At 36.7% G+C, this 9,066-nt stretch overlaps 1 long non-coding RNA gene and 1 pseudogene across 1 annotated transcript; one reads left to right on the top strand and one right to left on the bottom strand.

The window, feature by feature from the left end:
* Positions 1-244: 244 nt before the first annotated feature.
* On the bottom strand, positions 245-906 carry LOC126592696 (uncharacterized). Its single transcript, XR_007612759.1, has 2 exons — positions 788-906; positions 245-685 (listed from the first exon to the last, which is right to left on the bottom strand). It is a non-coding gene; the product is annotated as an uncharacterized LOC126592696 (long non-coding RNA).
* Positions 907-2,566: 1,660 nt separating this feature from the next.
* On the top strand, positions 2,567-6,672 carry LOC126592176 (guanylate kinase 3, chloroplastic-like; annotated as a pseudogene).
* Positions 6,673-9,066: the final 2,394 nt, after the last annotated feature.

The raw sequence follows: 9,066 nt of genomic DNA, 5'->3' as shown, positions 1-9,066 counted from the left end.
CAATTTCAGAGAAACCCCCAATTCCAATCCCAATTTGAATCTAAAAATTAAAACCCTAATTTTATAAAATGCAAACAAATTCAAGAGATTGACTTAGTAAAGCAGAAGCAATGATAAATATAGACACACACGCTCACCTTATATTCCATTGGACCAAAGCGTAAATGTGAGATTATACACATTCATATAAACATATATAACAAAAATGAATTAAACCCAAGATTTCAAATCGGACTCTTTGCAATTTTAATAACCACAGTTCCATTTACGAAGAGCATTCAGTATAGAATCCCATAACTATGCTTGTCATACTCAAAATAATAATAAGGTCCCCAACTTCTCAAATTCCAAATCCAAACCAGAGCGAAAACTAAAGCAACACCGCCGATGAAAATGTTTCTCAGCAATGAAACAAACAAAACACAAATGTAAACTTCATGCCAATGTTTTTAATTCAGTGCATCATTACATCACTACATCACCAAAATCAAACAAATCAAAACGAAAATGAAACAAACTATTAAAGTCGGCTAGCCACCGCAAACTAACCCAACAAAAATCGAAAAGTCCCGAAGCAATTACCTTGTTAGAAACAATAGGTACAATCTTCAGAGTCTGAGTGGCCTTATCAAGAAGGCCAAGCGCATAATTGCAGTACCGGTCACTCGTGGCCGCACCAGTATTGCTAGTCCCGACAAAATCAACATTGGTCCCATTAAACTCCAAACCCTAAATTAAATTTCAAAAGGAAGACAGAAATTAGATTTCAAAACACTAAATTAATTACCTAATTTGGGGTGAGAGTGAGACTCGGTGCTGGATCGAGAGTTCTAAGTGTCTGTGAGAGAAAATCGCGCGAGAGAGAGCGGTGGCTGTGTGGTGGGGGAAGGCTGGAGAGTCGGAGACTGAGAGAGAGAGATCGCAATCGCAAGTCTTTGTTACCACAGGGATCCACTCTAGTGTGACCAAGTCCTTGTGAACTCGGATAAGCACCAATAGAAACAAGCCATGTGGACGACGATTTTAATTGAAAAACTGATTTGGTACGGTTCGGTACCGAACCAAGAAACGAAACCAAACTGACTAAACACAAAACCGAACCGATCTTGTACCCATACTGAATGAATCGAAAAAAAAAACCCGAACCGACCAAATTTGGTTCGGTTCTCGATATTTTTTGCCCAGGCCTACCATTAGGTACTACACCCTAATGCTCAATCATGAAAAATGATCCCGACCAAAGATTTGATGATGGCCTTTATGGGAAAATCATTTTCCCAGTTGCTATGGAGATGTCAGTTTTATGTTTCATTGTACATATTCGTTTGGGTCAACAATCCAAGGGCAATTGGCCTTCTCATCACGTATGATTACCATATTCACTAGCTACCGCACATAAATGATAACATCATAAACAATTTTTACTACCTTTGTTTTTTCTTTTTATCTTCATTCTCTTGTTTATGTCACTTAATTTTTATTACTTTATTGAATGCAAACGCGAATGCAAATGCTAGAAAGAAAGAAAAAATATAGGATTGAAAGGTAGAAAATGACATGTGAATATTTTTTCCTATAAATAATTTGAAGACTGGGAGGTGTGAAAGCTACAAATTAGTGTTATAAGCTTCTTACAGTGGTTTTAGTGTTATTGGTTACAACCAATTCAATGGAGAGAGCGTTTTCGCCCATTTGCCCGACAATTCATGGTTTCGCCACTGGGCATAAGATGAGCTAGTTGGGAGTGGAGACAGCTAGACAAAAAAAAAATAAAAAATAAAAACCAAAACTCAAGTGCATTTAATGCACCCATCGTAGTTCTATTATTGCTGTTAGGTGTAAGATTTTATCACAAAAGGTTTAAGTATTAGTTGAAGTGGGGTTGAGATATTTAGTCTCTCTTTTTTCTCTATCTCTACCTGATGTGGGATATTTCAACAAAGACTAGTTACAATTATTATTATTATTTTAGTAGAGCAATAGTATTAGTCTGTTACATAGTTATTTGGTAAAGAAAAGAATTGATGGGGATTGAACCCGGATTAGAGGTTAGTTATCATTTATAAATGAGGCAATTAACTAGGGTATTTTCATGCTATATATCTAATTTATATGAGTATTTTTTTTTTAAATTCTTGTGGGAGCTTTAGACCATCTCCAAAGGTTTTAAACATAAAATTTAAATTTGAAGGCTTATGTGGCAATTTGACATCTTTTAAAATTTTAGTCTCTACCTGATATGCCAAATTGAACTATTATTTTATTACATTATTTTCTTTTTATAATTTTTATATTTTATGTTTATATTTTACAAATCCCACCCCACCTCTTCGAAGGTAAGAATTTTCCCAAAAAAAGCCCAGATAAGAATTTTCCCAGAAGAACAAGGAAACAACCCAAATAAGAATTTTCGATTTTCCTCTTCAAAGGTTCAATTTTTCATTTGTTGCAGAAGCACTAACCACTAACCAATATGGTATTCAGAAACCCAGTATTTAAAAATAAAAACCCAAAAAGCTGAGCAAAAGATTAATATAAAATTAAAATACAAAATCAAATCCCCAATATGATGAACAGATATGAAACCCCAGAAAAACCAGAGGAGGATTGGGGGATTGGTAAAATAAAAGATGGGATTTTGGTAAGCCTAGAGGAATTGAGGAAACCAACTATTGGGTAGTATCGGCGAATCAGAAAATGGGGGAAGAAGTAGGAGCTTGTGAAAAAGAATATTTGTTTCGGTGAATTAGAAAATAGGGGAAGAAGTAGGAGCTCGGCTAAGAAGAATATCTGTACCGGCGAATCAGAAAATGAGGGAAGAAGTAGGAGCTCGGCGAAGAAATATTTGACGTTGCTGTCAAATTTGACAGCAAGGTGCGTTGTCATTTCATGTCATGCCACATCAGATTTGACTTCTTTGTTGGAAAATTTTGTTGCTGCCTTTTATGAATATTAAAGCTGATTTGGGCATTTTGATAGCTCATTTGGAGATGCTCTTAGCACGTCGCCCATTAGTAGGAAAATTCTTGGACTCACCGGCATTATTTGGTAGCTCTTCGGAACACCTTCAAGCAATCATTGGTTGTTGCTAAGTAGGTATAAGCACTGTTCTAAAAATCCCCACCTAGTGCCGCTTAGGCCTCGCCCTAGGCGCTAAATGGCTGACCACCGCCCTGAGTAATGCTTAAGTGTTTGAAAATTAAGAAATGGTGCGTAGACTTGCTGAGCTGCCAGCCTAGCCACCCAGACCCACCTAGGTCACGATTCACTTAGACAGAAAATATATAACTTTTCATTTTGCATTTTTATTTTTTTTTCAATAAATTGTAAGAGACTTGTTGCATACTTAATGGACACACTTATATCATGGTTCCCCATGTTTTCATTATGTTCTAATAGTTCATAATATGTATGTTATTCTATTTTTGTAGTTTATGATAAAATTATATATATATATATATATATATATATATAGTATAAGTAGACACTTATTTACACGAAATATAATAGATTTACTTAAATCTGTCTAGGTGCCCACCTAGTACTCCTAGGCGCTAGGCGCTAAGCCCCAGCCTGTCGCTTGACTAGCGCTAGCATCTTTTAGAAATTTGTTTACAAGCTACAACGAACCTTTCTTTTTAGGGAGGTTCATGGAGGCATTGCATAACTATTATTCCATTAATCCATTAATGACACATGGCTCGATGATAGTGGTTGAAAATATATTTTTGCAAATAGTAACCATTTTTATCCTTCCAAAATGAGTGGACTTGCACAAAGATAATTACAGTTCAAAGTGAATAGTAAGGACAATTTCCATGCCTTGCCCTTTACTCTTGCATTTCTAAAATGGGTGGACTTGTTCTTATGGGAAAGGAGATTCGAAAATGGGATTTTAGGTGCATGGACGAATATTCTTAACCAATTGAGTTACAAGCCACTTGCCACTATAATAGTCCATTAAATTTCGCATAATGAGAGTAACTTATATAAACAAATTTACAATATTGTAACGTATCGTTTCAATAAATTTCATTATTTTACTAAATAAAACGCCACGTAATAGTGAATATGTTATGTATATTTTGTTTTCTATAAACACACCCCCTTAAATTGCATTGTGCCACCGCCTGCCATCCTTTCCAAAGGCCCCAAGCCTTGTTGCTATTGGTTAGGCTCAGCCTAAAAAAGGAGCTTATCTACTTTAACTGATAACTGTAAAGCTTCGATTCCATTCTCTGCTTCCCAACCTCGTATAGTGCACCCCCACCTTTCTTCCTCCCTACTATCTCTCCCTTTCGAGGTTTCGCATATTCCTCACCTCCTCTATCTCTCGCTCTTCTCCTCCTCCTTCCCCTCCTCCTCCGCCCCAAAATCCTCCCATCCCCCAATTCCCTCCACCGCCCCTGTGGAGCCAAAAATAATCACAAGGCGACACGTGGATTTTTAGTAAAAAATGACCAAACTACCATTGAGACACACTGGGATTCCTACATACGAGCAGCATAAAAATGCTCCAAAAAAGGTAATAATTCAAGATTCACCTCATCAAATCCCCTTTCGCAAGGTAACCTCCAAAGTATTCACTCCAAAATTATGTTAATTGGTTAATTAATGGATTAATCCATTAAATATCAATTAAATCATCCAATTAACCACAAAATACATCCACTTTAACCCCAAAGCTAGTCAAAGGCCGACCATCCCCTTTGCTATTTACCTTTTTTGTCTTTTCCCACTTTATTACCCAAATTAAGTTAGTCAATTAATTCTATAACCCCCCATTTATTTCTTTCATGTTTAATTAGCCAATAAATTGGCTAATTAAACCAAAAATTCAACCAAAAACCCATCAATTGGCTGGCCACTTTCTCTCCAAAGTGAACTGGCCTAGCCTTATAAATAGGCTCCAATTTTCACCCAACACTCATTCGAACACTCTTGCAAAAATCCCAAAATTCTCTAAACACTATTTCTCTCTAAATTCTAACTTTGACATCGGAGGTTCTTCGGCCAAAGCCCCTCATTCATCGTGGGCGTATGAGGCTCTTGGCCTTGACCAAAGGTGTTAATTGTTTTGTAGGTGCAATTTTGTCCAAGATCGAGGAGGAAGAAATTTGCATCCACAGCCCCTACCCAAAACCCACCCTCTCATTTCCCTCCAGCACCCAACCCTTATCCTCTCAAATAGGCGACGCCCGCCGACCCGATTTAGTTCTCATTCCCCACATCGAAAAAGCTCATCGCTCCAAGCTCCTCCGCACTCTGGAGGCCTCTCTGGGATTGTCTTTCAGCTCCGAGCGACTCTGGCCCAGCCCAGCCCCATAATTATTGTCATTAGCGACCCCAGCGGCGTCGGGAAGGACACGGTCATAAAAAAAGCTCAAAGATTCCAACGAGAACTTGCATTTCGTGGTAACGGTGACGACCCGTGTAATGCGACCCGACGAAGTTCACGGCAAAGATAATTACTTTGTGAGCAAAGATGGGTTTTTGACAATGGTGGAGAGGAATGAGTTTCTAGAGTACGCGCTGGTGTACGAAGACTATAAAGGGATTCCCAAACAGCAGATTAGGGATGAATTGGGGAAAGGGTACGACATTGTTTTGAGAGTTGACATCCAAGGTGTTCAGACTCTGAGGAAGATTTTTAGGAAATCGGCTGTTTTCATATTTTTTATGGCGGAGAGTGGGGCACATGTTGTGGAAAGGCTGATTGACCGGAAAATCGAGACGAAGGACTTATTGTGAGGGTTGCGACGGCTAGGGAGGAGGTGATGTCACATCCCGACCTGGGCCCCCACCGCATCCCGGGCTGACTCCGTCGTAGCACGATATTGTCCGCTTTGGGCCCCGATCACGCCCTCATGGTTTTGTTTCTGGGAACTCACGAGCAACTTCCCAATGGGTCACCCATCATGGGAGTGCTCTCGTGTGTTACTCGTTTAACTTCGAAGTTCCAACGGAACCCGAAGCCAGTAAGCTCCCAAAAGGCCTCGTGCTAGGTAGGGATGGGAATATACATTTAAGGATCACTCCCCTGGGCGATGTGGGATGTTACAATCCACCCCCTTTAGGGGCCCGACGTCCTCGTCGGCACACTTCAGCCAATGATTGGCTCTTATACCATTTATCACATCCCGACCAGGGGCAGACCACTTCCCAGGCCCACTCCACTACCGTAGCACGATATTGTCCGCTTTGGGCCCCGATCACGCCCTCATGGTTTTAAATCTGGAAACTCATAAGCAACTTCCCAGTGGGTCACCCATCATGGGAGTGCTCTCGCACGCTACTCGCTTAACTTCAGAGTTCCAACGGAACTCGAAGCCAGTGAGCTCCCAAAAGGCCTCGTGCTAGGTAGGGATGGGAATATACAGTTAAGGATCACTTCCCTGGGCGATGTGGGATGTTACAGGTGAAGCATGTTAAGAATTTCGATTATGTGGTGGTGAATGCGGAGGGGAGGTTGGACAATACAGTTAAGTTGGTGGAGTCCATTATCGACGCGAAGAGAACTAAGGTGCAGCAGAAGAGTTATGTGATATAGCTGTGGAGGTAAATGTGGTAGCAGATCGAATTTATGTTTTACGAGTTTAATTTTAGTTATAAACCGTTGAATTTGAATGGACTAGTTTTGCGTGTGGAAGAATGCACACAATGATCCAAGTTCTACTGGTTTTATAGGAAGTTGTTTATTTTGTAAAAATTCTAATGTGAAATTTAGGACCTAGGAAAATCAACTGCTTTAAGAGTTGCAGTTCACAGAATCACAATGTGTGTTGTTCAAGAAATTGGAAGCAAGCTATTATCTTTATCGGAGTTATCTTTATTAAGCATGTATCCACACTAATAATCCTTGAGCATACAGTGTTAGATGTGGTCGAATTTGATGCACTAATTAATGGAAGGTAGGAAATATTAAGTTTCATTGGAGATGTTTGTGGCACAAACTTTTAGCAGATGCTTAGTTGGCATAATAAATTAATGGGTTCTTTAGATATAAGTCCATGCAACATTTATTTTCTTGACAAAAACCCATTTCATTTTAAACATCCAAATAAAACCCAAATTTAAAGTAGACTGCCATGTAAACAAATAAATACGTATTATTTTCAAACTATTTACAATTGTGCCACAACACTCTAATTATGTTAATGAATTTAATTATCCACCATAATTGTGAGAAATAAGTGCCTTATTATTATAAAATTATCTACTTTATACTTCTCTTACCATCATATATTTCGTTTCTTTTATTTGTTTGACAATCATTGTAGGTAAATTATTTTGCATGTATGTATTAGACACATTTTGTTAAAATTATATATATGCATACAAATAATTTATCTATATTTTTATGTAAAATAATATGTAATTAATTAATTTGGATCAATTGGCAAAAAACATTTATTTTATTTTGTAGGTAAATTATTTTTCATGTGATATTACATATGTACTAGCCACATTTTGTTATTATTATATAGAGTGTGAAATCAATCGACATTCTTTTATTTTGTAGGTAAATTATTTTGCATGTAGGCAAATTGTTTTATATATATATTTTTTACAAAATATTGGTATTTAATTAATTTTGAATAAAAAATATTTATTTATTTTGTAGGTAAATTATTTTACATATATCATTACATAATTTACTAGGAACTTATATTGTTATATATGTTGTGCAAAATAATTTACCTATGTTACATTTAAAATATTGATAATTTTGAATAAATTAACTTTTTTTATATTTGTAGGATATACTAATTTACCTGTTAGCATCATGTGAAAACAACTATATAAGGAACATTGGTATCATGTAAATATTTGAACATTTAATTGAATAAAATAATGTAAAATAAATGGAGATAATAAGTGAGAGGCCCAAAGTAAGTGTTATTAGGGGTAATTTAGACATCCAAAAATAAAAATTTTGCCAAGTCAAACTTAATTATGGTTATTGCTTAGTTGGAGCCTAGTCATTGGGTTTTTGTTAGAGAAATTTATCATGATGGGTTTTAATTAAAGAAAATTGAATTTCAAGGGGTGTACTCATATTTTCAGTAATGTAAATACAAATTTAATACGTACAAATGCAATTTTTTATGTATATGCAAATCATTACCTATGAGGATCGTGGTTGTCTTTACGGAGATGCAATGCTACAAAGATAGGTCTTCAAGATCACACATGGTTAGTATAGTATAGATTAACACAAGTTCATAAAACGACAATGATGTATCAAGGTATGAGAATGAGATTGGTGATAGCTATCTTTAAGTCAAAACTCTATGTCACTATGCTCAAGATTAATTGAAGGCTAACCAAACTTTTAGTAATCCATTAAATTTACGAAACAACACTTGCAATATAAAACGAACAAGGAGAAAAACACAAAACTACTCACATTGGAAAGCCAAAGTCAAATGAAACTTTAAGATGGCACAAGGAATAAGATACACAAGTCATTTGATATGGTTGGTGCACAATGTATTTGAAGTACCCCAAGACATTTTTGAACTTTTTATGACAAGTGGGAGTAATTTGATTACCCATGACATTGCATGGGATAACACAATTGAAAGGATGAAAGATTGAGATTCGCTTTTGGGAATTTATCAGAGAGTTGCTCACAATTGAGAATTTTGATGGCCCACAATAATAATTTTTATTTTGACGAGCCCTGAGCAAGAAAGCAAATGATAGACATGCGGTGTTTTGCACTAAAATTGATACTAAGCTCAATTTATAGAGTAAGTATTGACACTACAACTCAATCAAGACCAAAGTTAGCCTAACCCCTAAAGCAACATAAGCTTTTTGTTAAATGAAACAATGATTTTTAAATGTTATCAGCCATACTAGGGAGAACCTTTGATATCACAGTGGAAAGATTATTCAATGTTAATCCACAAACTATGACTATTAAGAGATGCTTATAGAAAAAGATACCATTGTCTAATGAGTTTACAGATGCAACAGAAATAGGGGTAGAGACAGAACATACAGCAAAAAGGAACCTTGGAAGCATAGCTATTCAACCTATTCAAATAATGGTACAAA

The sequence above is a fragment of the Malus sylvestris genome, chromosome 12, assembly GCF_916048215.2.
Source record: "Malus sylvestris chromosome 12, drMalSylv7.2, whole genome shotgun sequence".
Classification (NCBI taxonomy): domain Eukaryota; kingdom Viridiplantae; phylum Streptophyta; class Magnoliopsida; order Rosales; family Rosaceae; genus Malus; species Malus sylvestris.
Note: the sequence above shows the minus strand (reverse complement) of the source record. Positions and strands in the feature narration are given on the sequence as shown.